This window comes from Pan paniscus, chromosome 1 (assembly GCF_029289425.2).
Source record: "Pan paniscus chromosome 1, NHGRI_mPanPan1-v2.0_pri, whole genome shotgun sequence".
Classification (NCBI taxonomy): Eukaryota; Metazoa; Chordata; class Mammalia; order Primates; family Hominidae; genus Pan; species Pan paniscus.
In genome coordinates, this window is record NC_073249.2 from 171,034,506 (window position 1) to 171,048,863 (window position 14,358).

Genomic DNA, 14,358 nt, shown 5'->3' on the forward strand with positions numbered 1-14,358 from the left:
GGGTTGTTGCTGCACTGGACAAAGTGGAAAAAGAAAAGGGTGAGCTCAGGGACTCAAATTCCCAGCTCAAGCACTACATAAATGACCTCAGAACTTTTAGGCATGCCTGGAGGAGAACCTTATCTCCTGTAGCTACAGGGCTAAATAACTAAAAATCAAACGCAGAACCTGATCCTGAAATTAGCTGAATCACAATGCAAGTTGAATTCCCAGCTTTGTATGCTATCTACTGTTAAAATTAGGGAATTGACGGGGAACAAATGGGATCTTATAAGTTGGAATGGGGACATGTGGGAAGATTCTGATGAAGCTGGGGAAATTTAGTTCCTAAATAAGTCCTTTTTCCCAGAAGAAGGGGCCTCCTGATTCCCAGCAGTAACAGCCTTTCTCCCTCAATCTGAGGAGATTAACCCTCCCTTGCTTGAGGAAATGGTAATGGCCCACCCTGAGGAAGTTACTATGTAAGACAATGCTGGCTCTGCTCAGGACCCACCAATACCCCTCTTTGCTTTTAGACCTCTAACTAGACTCAAGTCCCAGGAAATATCTAAAGGTAAAGTACAAAATATTACCCAGGAGGGGCTACACTACACTCAAAAAGAGCTACCTGAGTTTGCTAACTTATATAAACAGAAATACAGAGCCATGTATGGGAATGGGTGTTAAAGGTATCAGATGATGGTAGAAAAAAACTTATGGATCAGACTGAATTTATTGATACAGACTCACTAAGCAGATTCTGCATTTAATGTTCTGGCTCAAAGAGTTAGGAAGAGCTCTAACAGTTTGGTTGATTGGTTGAAATATGAATAAAATAATGGCCTACCATGAAAAAATGTAAATGGCCAAACTCCCTTGGTTTAATGTAGAAAAAAGGAATTCAAAGGCTTAGGGAGATTGGAATGTTAGTGTGGATCTCATTTAAGACCTACCCACCCACTCTGGGAGGGTCCTGAAGACCTACCTTTCACTAATATGTTGAGAAATACATTAGTTAGGTGAGCTCCAGTGTCCTTGAAGAACTCCATAATTATTATTTGTAGGCTAGACCTTTCAGTGGTGACTGCAGCCACTCAACTGGAAAACCTAAATGCAATGTGAATAATTGGATTCCACAGTGGCAGGGGCCAAGTGGCAACACTCAATCACCAAAAGCAAGTTGGGAATAATACCATAATGGACACAAAGTCAAAGCCACAATCAGAATAGTTGGACTCACGTAGACCTGTGGTATTGGCTAATCATAATCCTAGAAATGAAATAGACAGGAAGCCCAGTAAACTTTTACTCCATCTATATAAGCAGAAAAGTCCTAGATCAAGTAAACAAAGTCTAAACTGAATAATAAAAACAGTCATGATCCCTCAATTCCCAGGGTTAAGCCAGATTATAGATGTATACCCCTTGAATGAAGGAGAGGCAATGGACCCTCAAAGAGGGCCCTCAATACACTACCAAAAGTATATACTGTCAATCTTTCACCCTGCCTTTCCCAAAGGGACCTACCTTTTTTAAACCACTTTAACTATACATTGAACAAAAGGAAATCAGAACTTTCAAGAACTACTAGATGCTGGCTCAGAAATGACATTGATTCCAGAAGCCCAAAACATCATTGTGGCTCTCCAGTAAGAGTAGGGGTTATGGAGGTCAGGTGATCAATGGAATTTTAACTCAAGTCTGTGTTACAGTGGGTCTCGTAGATTCCCAAACCCACCCTGTGTTTATTTCCCCAGATTCAGAATGCATAAATAAAATAGATACACTTAGCAGCTAGTAGAAACCCCACAGTGGTTTCCTGACCTGTAGGGTAAGGGCTATTACTGAGAGACAGGACTAGCTGAATTTCCTAGGCTGACTAAGAATTCCTAAGCCTAGCTATGGAAGGTGACCACACCCACTTTTAAACATGGGGCTTGTAACTCAATTCACACCTGACCAATCAGATAGTAAAGAGGGGCTCACTAAAATACCAATTAGGCTAAAGGTGGGAGGTAAAAGAAATAGTCAATCATCTATCAACTGAGAGCACAGTGGGAGGGACAATGATTGGGATATAAACCCCAGGCATTCGAGCCAGGAGTGGGCAACACCCTTTGGGTCCCCTCCTATTGTCCGGGAGCTCTGTTTTCACTCTATTAAATCTTGCAATTACACATTCTTCTGGTCCATGTTTGTTACAGCTCAAGCTGAGCTTTCACTTGCCGTCCACCACGGCTGTTCGCCGTCCACCACGGCTGTTCGCCGCAATCCCAGAACCACTGTTGACTTCCACCCCTCTGGATACGGCAGGGTGTCTGCTATGCTTCTGATCTAGCGAGGTGCCCATTGCCACTCCCGGTTGGGCTAGAGGCTCACCATTGTTCCTGCATAGCTAAGGGCCCAAGGTTCATCCTAATTGAGCTAAACACTAGTTGCTGGTTTCCATGGTTCTCTTCCGTGGCCCACGGCTTCTAATAGAGCTATAATGCTCACTGCATAGCCTAAGGTTCCATTCCTTGGAATCTGTGAGGCCAAGAACCCCAGGTCAGAGAACAAAAGGCTTGCTGCCATCTTGGGAGTGGCCCCCCACATCTTGGGAACTCTAAGAACAAAGACCCCCAGTAACATTTGGTGGCCTCATGGGGATTCTCCAAAGCAGTGAATAATATCAGACCACTTTCACTTGCTATTCTGTCCTATTGTTCCTTAGATTTGGAGGAAAATACCGGGCACCTGGTCGGCTGGTTAGAATTGATTAGCATGGCCACTGGACTCAGGTGTGAGGCTTCCTGGGAAAAGGCTTTCTAACAACCCCCAACCCTTCTGGGTTGGGAGCATTAGTCTGTCTGGAACCAGCTTCCACTTTCACAATTTCCTGGGGAAAGCTGAGGGCTGACTAGAGGCAGAAAGCTGTCATCCCGAACTCCCAGAATTGGCCAGTCGGGATCATGGTGCAGCCAGAAGTCTCTACTCCCATGTGTGTACCTCTACCTCTTCTGACCCATACCTCCTGGGTCCCAACCACGACTTTCTTGAAAGTGTAGCCCCAAAATTCTCCTTACCTCTGAATCTACTTCCTGTGATCCCTGCCTCCTAGGTACCAATGCTTCAGACTTTTACTTCCTCTCCCAAGTATTAGAGCAAGTTGTATCTCCAAAGGGATATAGGGAAGCTCTATGCTGTGTCCTTAGGCATCTAGGCTATGAACCCAAGGAGTCTTGTCCCTGATGACCCTCCCAATTTAGGTATATAGCTCTTGACATGGGCAGTTATGTGGGACCCGTTCCCCACCACCCTTGCCAAGCCTCCAAGTTCTATTATGAGCCATGGCCCCAAGTTTGTAAATGGCTAGGAGGATTGTTCTCCCATGTGTAAGATGTTCTCCCCCAATTTCTACCCAGCTTACGCCTCTGCAATACAATCTCCAAGCCTTGGCTCCTTGGCCAGGGCCTTAGAACTGATGACCCAGTACTTTAACAACTGGGACTATGTCTACGACAACATACTAGATCAGGATGAAAACGAATTGAGTAAATTAAAGGGAGGCCCATATTCCTATAGTGGCAAATGGGGGCAATGAGCAAATGTCCTTCCACTGTGTTTCCAAAATCCATCTACAAAGACAGAGAGAAGAGAGAGAGGGGAAAGAGGCAGAGAGACAGAGTCAAAGAGAGAAAGAAAAAGATGGAAGTAGTAAAGAAAAAAGCGTGCCCTATTCCTTTAAAAGCCAGGGTAAATTTAAAACCTATAATTGATAATTGAAGGTCTTCTCCATGACCCTATAACACTCCAATACTACCTTGTTGGTGTAAACAAGGGCGTAGCCTGAAAACACTGAGACCACTGACAACCTGTAGCCTTCCTATCAAATATCCTTAATGCAGTAACCCACATATGGACCAAATGCATTCAGTCGGTAGCGGCAACTGCTTTGCTAAAAGTAGAAAAATAACCTTTAGAGGAAACCTCATTGTGAGCACAGCTCACCAGTTCAGAACTATCCTAAGTCAAAAAGCAAAACGGGAGCTTACTAACTCAAAAATCTTAAAGTATGGGGCTGTTCTGTTAGAAAAAGGTGATTTAACACTAACCACTGAAAATTCCCTTAACCTGGCAGATTTCCTAACAGAGGATTTAAATCTTCACTACCATATGAAGGTCCAACCAGACTTAGGAGGAATTCCCTTCAGGACAGGACAATAGATGCTTCCTCCCGGGTGATTGAGGGAAAAAAAAAACAAAAACACACAATGGGTATTCAGTAACTGATAGGGAGACTCTTGTGGAAGCAGAGTTAGAATTGCCTAAATAATTGCTCTGCTCAAATGTGCCAGCTGTTTGCATTCAGCCAAGCCTTAAAGTATTTACAGAATCAAAACTCCATCTCAATCCTGACTCAAAAGGTTACCTACACCCTCTCTGAAATTAATTTGTGTAAGAATTGTTGTTTACGGGAATGCATCTTGATGGGGCAGCTGGGTTGTTATGAAATACTCAGGAAACCAGCTCAGCTCTAGAACTCATCTTTGAGTGCAAAGGCAATGTTGGGCACTCTGGTAAAGGACCACTAGAATCTAGCAGCCTGGACCCCTTTCTTTGTGGTCAAGAAAGGCGGGAAAACAGGTGCAGGACTGCTACATTGGTGAGTGTAACTAATCTGATAAGCAGAGGTCCATGGGTTGTTACACACCCTGGAAAGGAATAAGCATTAGGACCATAGAGGATGCTCTAGGACTAATGCTCATCAGAAAATGACTAGGGGTGCTGCCATCCCTATGTTCTTTTTTCAGATGGGAAATGTTCCCTCTCATGGCAAAAACGCACCCAAGATGAATTCTGGAGAATTCGGCCCAGTCAGAGTGCATGTACCTTTTTCCCTCTCAGATTTAAAGCAAATTAAAATAGACCTAGGTAAATTCTCAGATAACCCTGATGGCTGTATTGATGTTTTACAAGGGTTAGGACAATTCTTTGATCTGACATGAAGAGAGATGTTACTGCTAAATCAGACACTAACCCCAAATGAGAGAAGTGCCGCCATAACTGCAGCCCAAGAGTTTTGCGATCTCTGGTATCTCAGTCAGGTCAATGAAAGAATGACAACAGAGGAAAGAGAATGATTCCCCACAGGCCAGCAGGCAGTTCCCATTGTAGACCCTCACTGGGACACAGAATCAGAACATGGAGATTGGTGCCGCAGACATTTGCTAACTTGCATGCTAGAAGGACTAAGGAAAACTAGGAAGAATCCTTTAAATTACTAAATGATGTCCACTATAACACAGGAAAAGGAAGAAAATCCTACCGCCTTTCTGTAGAGACTAAGGGAGGCATTGAGGAAGCATACCTCTCTGTCACCTGACTCCATTGAAGGCCAAGTAATCTTAAAGGAAAAGTTTATCCACTCAGTCAGCTGCAGACATTAGAAAAAACTTCAAAAGTCCACCTTAGGCCCAGAGCAAAACTTAGAAACCCTATTGAACTTGGCGAACTCGGTTTTTTATAATAGAGATCAGGAAGAGCAGGTGGAACGGGACAAACAGGATTAAAAAAAAGGCCACCACTTTAGTCATGGCCCTCAAGCAAGCGGACTTTGGAGGTTCTGGAACAGGGAAAGGCTGGGCAAATTGAATGCCTAATAGGGCTTGCTTCCAGTACGGTCTACAAGGACACTTTTAAAAAATTGTCCGAATAGAAATAAGCCTCCCCTTCTTCCATGCCCCTTATGTCAAGGGAATCACTGGAAGGTCCACTGCCCCAGGGGATGAAGGTCCTCTGACTCAGAAGCCACTAACCAGATGATCCAGCAGCAGGACTGAGGGTGACCAGGGCAAGCGCCAGCCCATGTCATCACCATCACAGAGCCCCAGGTATACTTGACCATTGAGGGTCAGGAGGTTAACTGTCTCCTGGACACTGGCACAGCGTTCTCAGTCTTACTCTCCTATTCTGGACAACTGTCCTCCAGATCTGTCACTATTCGAGGGGTCCTAGGACAGGCAGTCAGTAGATACTTCTCCCAGCCACTAAATTGTGGCTGGGGAACTTTACTCTTTTCAAATGCCTTTCTAATTATGCCTAAAAGCCCCACTCCTTTGTTAAGGAGAGACATTCTAGCAAAAGCAGAGGCCATTATACACCTAAACATAGGAAAAGGAACACCCGTTTGTTGTCCCCTGCTTAAGGAAGGAATTAATCCTGAAGTCTGGGTAACAGGAGGACAATATGGACAAGCAAAGAATGCCCATCCTATTCAAGTTATACTAAAGAATTCCACCTCCTTTACCTACCAAAGGCAGTACACCCTTAGACCCGAGGCCCAACAAGGACTCCAAAAGATTAAGGACCTAAAAGCCCGAGGCCTAGTGAAACCATGCAATAGCCCCTGCAATACTCCAAGTTTAGGAGTACCGAAACCCAGTGGACAGTGGAGGTTAGTGCAAGATCTCAGGATTATCAATGAGGCTGTTGTCACTCTATACCCAGCTGTACCTAACCCTTATACTCTGCTTTCCCAAATACCAGAGGAAGCAGAGTTGTTTATAGTCCTGAACCTTAAGGATGCCTTTTTCTGCATCCCTGTATCTTTAACCTCCTTGTTAAGTTTGTCTCTTCCAGAATCGAAGCTGTAAAACTACAAATCTTTCTTCAAATGGAGCCACAGATGCAGCCCATGACTAAGATTTACCGCAGACCCCTGGACCGACTTGCTAGCCCATGCTCTGTTGTTGATGACATCTAAGGCACTCCTCCTGAGGAAATCTCAACTGCACAACCCCTACTACACCCCAATTCAGCAGGAAGCAGTTAGAGCGATCATCAGCCAACCTCCCCAATAGCACTTGGGTTTTCCTGTTGAGGGGGCTACTGAGAGACAGGACTAGCTGGATTTCCTAGGCCGACAAAGAATTCCTAAGCCTCGCTGGGAAGGTGACCACACCCATCTTTAAACACGGGGCTTGTAACTCAGTTCACACCCGACCAATCAGGTAGTAAAGAGCGGCTCACTAAAATACCAATTAAGCTAAAGGCAGGAGGTAAAAGAAACAGTCAATCATCTATCACCTGAGAACACAGAGGGAGGGACAATGACTGGGATATAAACCCCAGGCATTCAAGCCAGGAGTGGGCAACCCCCTTTGGGTCCCCTCCCATTGTATGGGAGCTCTATGTTCACTCTATTAAATCTTGCAATTACACTCTCTTCTGGTCCGTGTTTCTTATGGCTTAAGCTGAGCTTTCGCTCGCCATCCACCACTGCTGTTTGCCACCGTCACACACCCGCTGTTGACTTCCACCCCTCCGGATGCGGCAGGGTGTCCACTGTGCTTCTGATCTATGAGGTGCCCATTGCCACTCCTGATCAGGCTAGAGGCTCACCATTGTTCCTGCATGGCTAAGGGCCCAGGGTTCATTCTAATCGAGCTGAATACTAGTTGCTGGGTTCCATGGTTCTCTTCCGTGACCCACGGCTTCTAATAGAGCTATAACACTCACCGCATGGCCCAAGGTTCCATTCCTTGGAATCCGTGAGGCCAAGAACCCCAGGTCAGAGAACAAAAGGCCTGCCCCCATCTTGGGAGCGGCCCGCCACATCTGGGGAGCTCTAAGAACAAAGACCTGACCGTAACTTGATGGACAAGCTCAAGTAGAAGCCATTGTAACTGCCTCTACCTAGGAAAATAGTGCATCAAAAGCAATGTGGCATCCCTGATGGTATTGCAGAGATTAGTGCCACCATCAACAACTTGAAAGATGCAGGGATAGTGATTCCCACCACATCCCCATTCCACTCTACTTAGCCTATACAGAAGATCTTGGAGAATAACAGTAGGTTACTGTAAGCTTAATCAAGTGGTAACTCCAATTGTAGCTGCTATACCAGATGTGATTTCATTGCTTGAGCCAATTAACGCATCCCCTGGTACCTGGTATATGGTTATTTACCTGGCCTTTTTATCCATACCTGTTCATACCAGAAACAATTTCCTTTCAGCTGGCAAGGCCAGAAATATACCTTCACTGTCCTACCTCAGGGGTATATCAACTCTTTTGCCCTGTGTTATAATTTGGTTTCCAGGGATCTTGACCACCTTTCCCTTCTACAGGGCATTCCATTTGTTCATTACATTGACATGCTGACCTAATGAGCAAGAATTAGCAACTATCCTAAGCTTATTGGTAAAACATTTACATACCAGAAGGTGAGAAATAAATCCAACTACAATTCAGGGGCCTTCTACCTCAGGGAAAGCTTTAGAGTTGCAGTTGTATATCAAGATATCCCTTCTAAGGTGAAGAATAAGTTATTGTATCTGGCCCCTCTCACAACCAAGAGAGAGGTACAATACCTAATGGACCTGTCTGGATCTTGAAAACAATGTGTCTGTCATTTGGACACGTTACTCCAGCCCATTCACCACATTAATGGAAAAGCTGCCAGGTTGGAATGAGGCCCAGAATTTTTTAAAAGGCTCTATAATAGGTCCAGGCAGCTGTGCAAGCTGTTCTGAGACTTGGGCCATGTGATCCAGCGGATCCTATGGTGCTTGAAATGCCAATGGAGAAAGATGCTGTTTGGAGCCGTTGGTGGGGCATTATTGGTGATTTGCAACATAAGCCTTTAGGATTTTGGAACAAAGCCCTGCCATCATCTACAGATAACTCCTCTCCTTTTGATAGATGTCTTTTGGACTGCTACTGGGTCTTAATAGAAATAGAACACTTGACCATGAGTCTCCAAGTTTCCATTGCAACTGAGCTTACAATTATACACTAGTTATCTGACTCATCAAGCCATAAAGTTAGGTGTGCACAGCACTGCTACATTAAGTGGAAGTTATATGTGTGTAATCAGGCTCAGGAAGGCCCTGAAGTTACAAGTAGGTTATATAAAGAAGTGGCCCAAATGCTTGTAGTCCCAACTCAGGCTATACTGCCTCTCTCTCCCAGCCTGCACCTATGGCCTCATGGGAGTTTCTGATGATCAATTGACAGAGGAACAGATTTGTGCCTTATTTGCAGATGGTTCTATATAAAATGTGGGAGCTGCCTGAAAGTGAACAGCGGCAGTACTACAGGCTCTCTCTGGAATACACCTAAAGAACAGTAGTAAAGGGAAACCCTGCCAGTGGGCAGAAATTTGGGCACCATACCTGGTTGTGGACTTTGCTCAGAAGAAATGGTCAGATATGGTATACCAATTAATGAGCTGTAGACAATAATTCAGAGTTGGAAGAAAACATGACTAGAAAACTGACAAACTTGGAAGAGGTGTGTCAATAGACCTCTCTGAATGGACAAAATGCAATATTTGTGTCCCATGTGAATTCTCAAAGTGACCTCAACAGAGAAGGATTTTAATAAAGTGATTGGTGTTCACAGAATGGGTCATTTTATCAGTCTTTTTCCCCAATTACCTCTTTGCCCAATGGTCTCATTTAAAAAAAATGGTCATAGTGGCAGAGATAGAGGCTATGCGTGGGCTCGGCAATGTGGACTTCCACTCACCAAGGCTGACTTGCTGAATGCCGATCTGATAGCAGCTGAAGATGATACTGAGCCTCCAATGTGGCACCATTTCTTGACATGATCAGCCAGCCACCTAGTGTGGCAAGGTTGATTACATTGGATCTCTTCCATCATGAAATGGGCAGCATTTTGTTCTTACAGAGTAGACATTTACTCTGGATATGGATTTGCCTTCCCTGAACACAATGCTTCTGCCAAAATTATCTGTAGACTTACAAAATGCCTCATCCACCATAATGATACTCCACACAGTAGCTTATCAAGGAACTCACATCACAGAAAAGAAGTGAGGCAATGGGCCCATGCTCATCGAATTAACTGATCTTACCATGTTCCTCATTATCCTGAAGCAGCTGGCTTCACAGGTTGGTGGGGCTAACTAGGTTGGAATACCTTGCAGAGTTGGGGTTCTCGAGAGACAGTATACTCTCTGAATCAGTGTCCAATATATGGTGCTATTTCTGATAGCCAGGAATCAAGGGGGTAGAAATAGAGTGGCACCTCTCATTTACTAGCAAAACTTTTGCTTCCTGTTCCAACTTTATGCTCTGCTGGCCTAGAGGTCTTAGTTCCAGAGGGGGGAAAATGCTTCCACCAGGAGACCCAACCATAATTCCTTTGAACTGCAAGTTAAGATTGCCACCTGGCCACTTTGGACTCCTCCTGCCTCTGAGTCAACAGTAAAAGAAAGGAGTTATGTGGGCTGGGGTGATTGATATGGACTACCAAAAGGAAATTGAACTCTACTACTCCACAGATGAGGTAAAGTAGAATGTCTGGGATACAGGAAACCCCCTAGGGTGTCTTTTAGTATTACCATGTCCTTTTGTTAACATCAATAGGAAACTATAACCCAATACAGACAGGAATTATCAGGAAAAGTAACCCAGACCTTTCAAGAATGAAGGTTTCGGTCACCCTGAAAAGCAAATAACTGACCAGTTGAGATTGTTGCTGAAGGCAAAGAGAATGCAGAATGGGTGGTAGAAGAAGTTATAAATACCAGCTACAACCATGTGGCCAGTTATAGAAATGAGGACTGTAATTGTCACAAATGTTTTCTCATTTTGTTTTATATACATTTGTGTATATATATATAGAGAGATACATATTAAGCAAACATTTTTCTTTCATTCTGTTACATAACATAAGACATTGACTTTATTAGTATTTAATATTGCTAATTTTACATCATAGTATCTAAGTATAGGATAACAGATTAAACTTTATTCAGAATTTTTCCTTTTGGGGAGAAGGGATTAATTTTAGGTTGTACACAGGATTACATCATGTTAGAATTCTGACCTTATTATATTTATTTGGAAACTATGGTTTGGTATGGCATGGTAAAGAGATGTCTAAGTGCCAAGTTGACAAAGGGTAGACTTGTGATGTTAATTTTATGTGTCAACTTGACTGAGCTAAAGGGTGACCAGATAGCTAACAAAACATGTTTTCTAGGTATATCTGTGAAGGTGTCTCTAGAAGAGATCAGCAATCTAACTGATCAACTGAGTAAAGTAGAAAGGCCCTTCGCCATGTTGATGGGCATCATCTAATCCATTGAAAGTCTGAACAGAAAAAGGCAGAGGGAGAGCAAATTGGCTCTCTGCTTGAGTTGAGATGTCCATTTTCTCCTGCCTTCAGACCTCAGACATCGGTATTCCCATTGACCTCCCAACTCACAGGCCTTTAGATTCAGGTTGAATTACATCACCAGCTTTCCTAGTTTTCCAGCTTGCCAACGGCAGGTCATGGGACAACCTAGTCTCCATAACCATGTAAGCCAATGCCTATTATCTCTTTAAATATCTCTGTGTATATTCCATTGGTTCTTTTCCTCTGGAGACTCCTAATACAGCTATATACATTTAAACTTCAAATTCAACAGTCATGGTCACTTAGAACATGTAGTGTTTCCTTAATCTGCAAGAGATGGTGAGGAAGAAGAAATGACAACTTATGAAAATTATTGTACTGCAGGTATGATGGCTAAATTTTATGTGCCAATTTGATTGGTCACCATGGGGTGCCCAGGTAATTTCATTAAACCTCGTGTCTGTGTTTCTGGAGAAGATTAGCATTTGAAGTAGCAGACTGGGTAAAGCAGATGGCCCTCCTCAGTGTGAGTGTGCATCATTCCATCCATGTAGGACCTAAATAGAACAAAAAGCAGAGAAAGGGAAAATCCTCTGTGTGTGTATTATGTGTATGTATATATGTGTGTGTGTGTGTGTGTGTGTGTATATATATATATATATATATATATATATATATATATATATATACTCTTCTGTTTCTCCAGAGAACCTAACAGCAAGCATGTTTCTTACTCTAGATCAGGGGTATCCAATCTTTTGGCTTCCCTGGGCCACAGTGGGAGAATTATTGTCTTGGGTCATGTATAAAATACACTAATGGTAGCTGATGAACTAAAAAAAAAATTGCAAAAAACTCAATGTTTTAAAGCTTACAAATTTGTGTTGAGATGTATTCAAAGCTGTCTTGGGCCACAGGTTGGACAACCTTGCTCCAGATGAAAGATTTCGAAGCAAGTAGAATACAAAAGGGACAGCAAAGAAACTGAAAAATTGAACTTACTTGAAAAATGTTTAAATATCAAAACTTGTTATTCCCAGAAGATGCATTTGACAATTCTTGGTTATAAAACAGCTCATCTATCTTCAAGTCATCCAGCCCTTTGCTTTGATCCATGTTTTTCTGCATCAGAATTATAAGAACCAATAAAATGAAAGATAGTAATCTCCTCAAACACTGCCTATCCAGCCAATATGAAATTGATACTGTTCTTAAATGAAATCTGAGTTTTAAAAGTACAATATTAAGTTTTTATGAATTTTTGTGTGCAGTGTTTAGTTTGCTTTTATCCAATGTATTAGAATGGTGTGTGTTTAGCATTATTTTAACTTGATTTTTACTATGCGTATAAAAATATTTTTAAAGTATCAAATATTCCATCTTGTTAAGTTTTATGAATATTCTTATGAAATACTCTTATTAATATCAGCATTTCATTACATTAAAATAAAATCCTTAAGTATGCATATTATATGTTTCGGGGTTTTGTGGTTTCTTGTGCTTTGGAATTGCAATCACTAAAACATATTATCTTTTCTATCCAGTAGTTCATGATTTAGCAGAGAGACAATCTATCTAAACTGCTGCTAGAGATCATTGAGCTTTAACAAAGTCTTGAAAGGTGTACAAGTTAGAGAGTGATATCCCAGGAGGAGGGGACAGCAGGGGTAAATACAGGGAGGCAGGAAATGGCAAGCATGAGCACTGGAATGAAACTAGGAGCAAGCAATGGCAGATTCTACAGGTGTGGACATACACAGAAGTGTGGTCAGGCTTCCAGCAGCTGCCAAATGCCTTGTTCTCACAACACTCACCCCTGACTACTTCTGCTACTAGTTTTTCCTCATGCTTTTATTGAGAACAACTTTATATTGCATATATGCATGTATGTATGGATGGGAACCATACACATATGTGGCTTGTTTGAGTCTTGCCTAGTAGCTGATCCTCAGGCCTGTTTGATCATGATTTTTACATTGTACAGCAGCCCAGACATCAGGGAGATATATGCAATAGAAACTGCAAAGACAAACATGAATAAAAAGGCGCCTGGCTCACGGGCCAAACTTGATTTCATAATGGGTATTGAAACCAGGACCCAATCAAAAGGTCCACTCTCCAGGCCAGGTAACGAGATGCTGACATATCCTCTGTTGCAGTCCATATAAACACAAGACCCTGCATTGCATCTTGATACCTATGCAATGTTCTCTGAACCACCGCTTTCCCTGATCTATGTGTGTGTGAGTACACAATACACACACATTATACAAAGAATTCACGCTGATTGTCAACACGCGTGTTTCGATATTGCTGCAGTCAGGTATACAAAAAAGTAAAGGGGAAAGGGCGAAGGAAACTTAGATTCAGCACCAACTACATTCAAAGACCAATGCTGTGTGCTTTGCATATACTGTCTCAAGTCCCACTATTCCTACTCCTGTCAATTCCAATTTATAGTGGAATAAACTAAAGTTTGAACCTTATTCCTGTCCCTAATAAACTGTAGGGCCTTGGGTGAGTGAACAGTGAAAACAGGAAGCGGCTTGCATTGAGGTGAAAACGTAATATGCGTAAAGAGTTGATACACACTTATTGCAGACCCAGGCTCATGGTAGACTCATGTTATATTTACTTAGGTCTATATCCAATGTCATATATTATAAACTTATGACTCCCCCTGCAAAACAAATCCCCAGAAAACCCTGTTTCTTAACCCACGTTAAGAAACTTAAAAATAAAACAACCATCTCATTGCCAACCATCTCCCCTACCCAAAGAGAAGCCAAAAAAAATGCAGTCTTGTAGCCAGAAATAAGTCAGTGTTCTGCTTATAAGGCAGAAAGAAAAAATGGATTCAGGTAAGCAACTAGCAATTCCTGCCACAGTGGTTGAAAGGAATTTCAACGTGACCAATGCTTGTAATTATTTTGGTTTTTGTTTTGTTTTGTTTTGTTTTTCAGGAGTAAAACATGGAGTATTAAAAATTGCTGTGTCTGGTAGTGAACATATGAATGGCACAGAAAAGTATAGACAGTAATATGTTTTTGAAAACTCTAGGACTAGTAATATATATTTTGAGAGTTTAAGAAATAGGAAAATAGGATAACTTTAGGAATGTATCTATATATGCTACTGATTTCTTCTAGACTGGCCCCAACATAAACTTCCTCCTGCCCAGATCCTTCCTATCACTCCTCCTAAGAACCCAGATCCACTGTCTTCTCCTTGGTGGTCCTTAGTGAA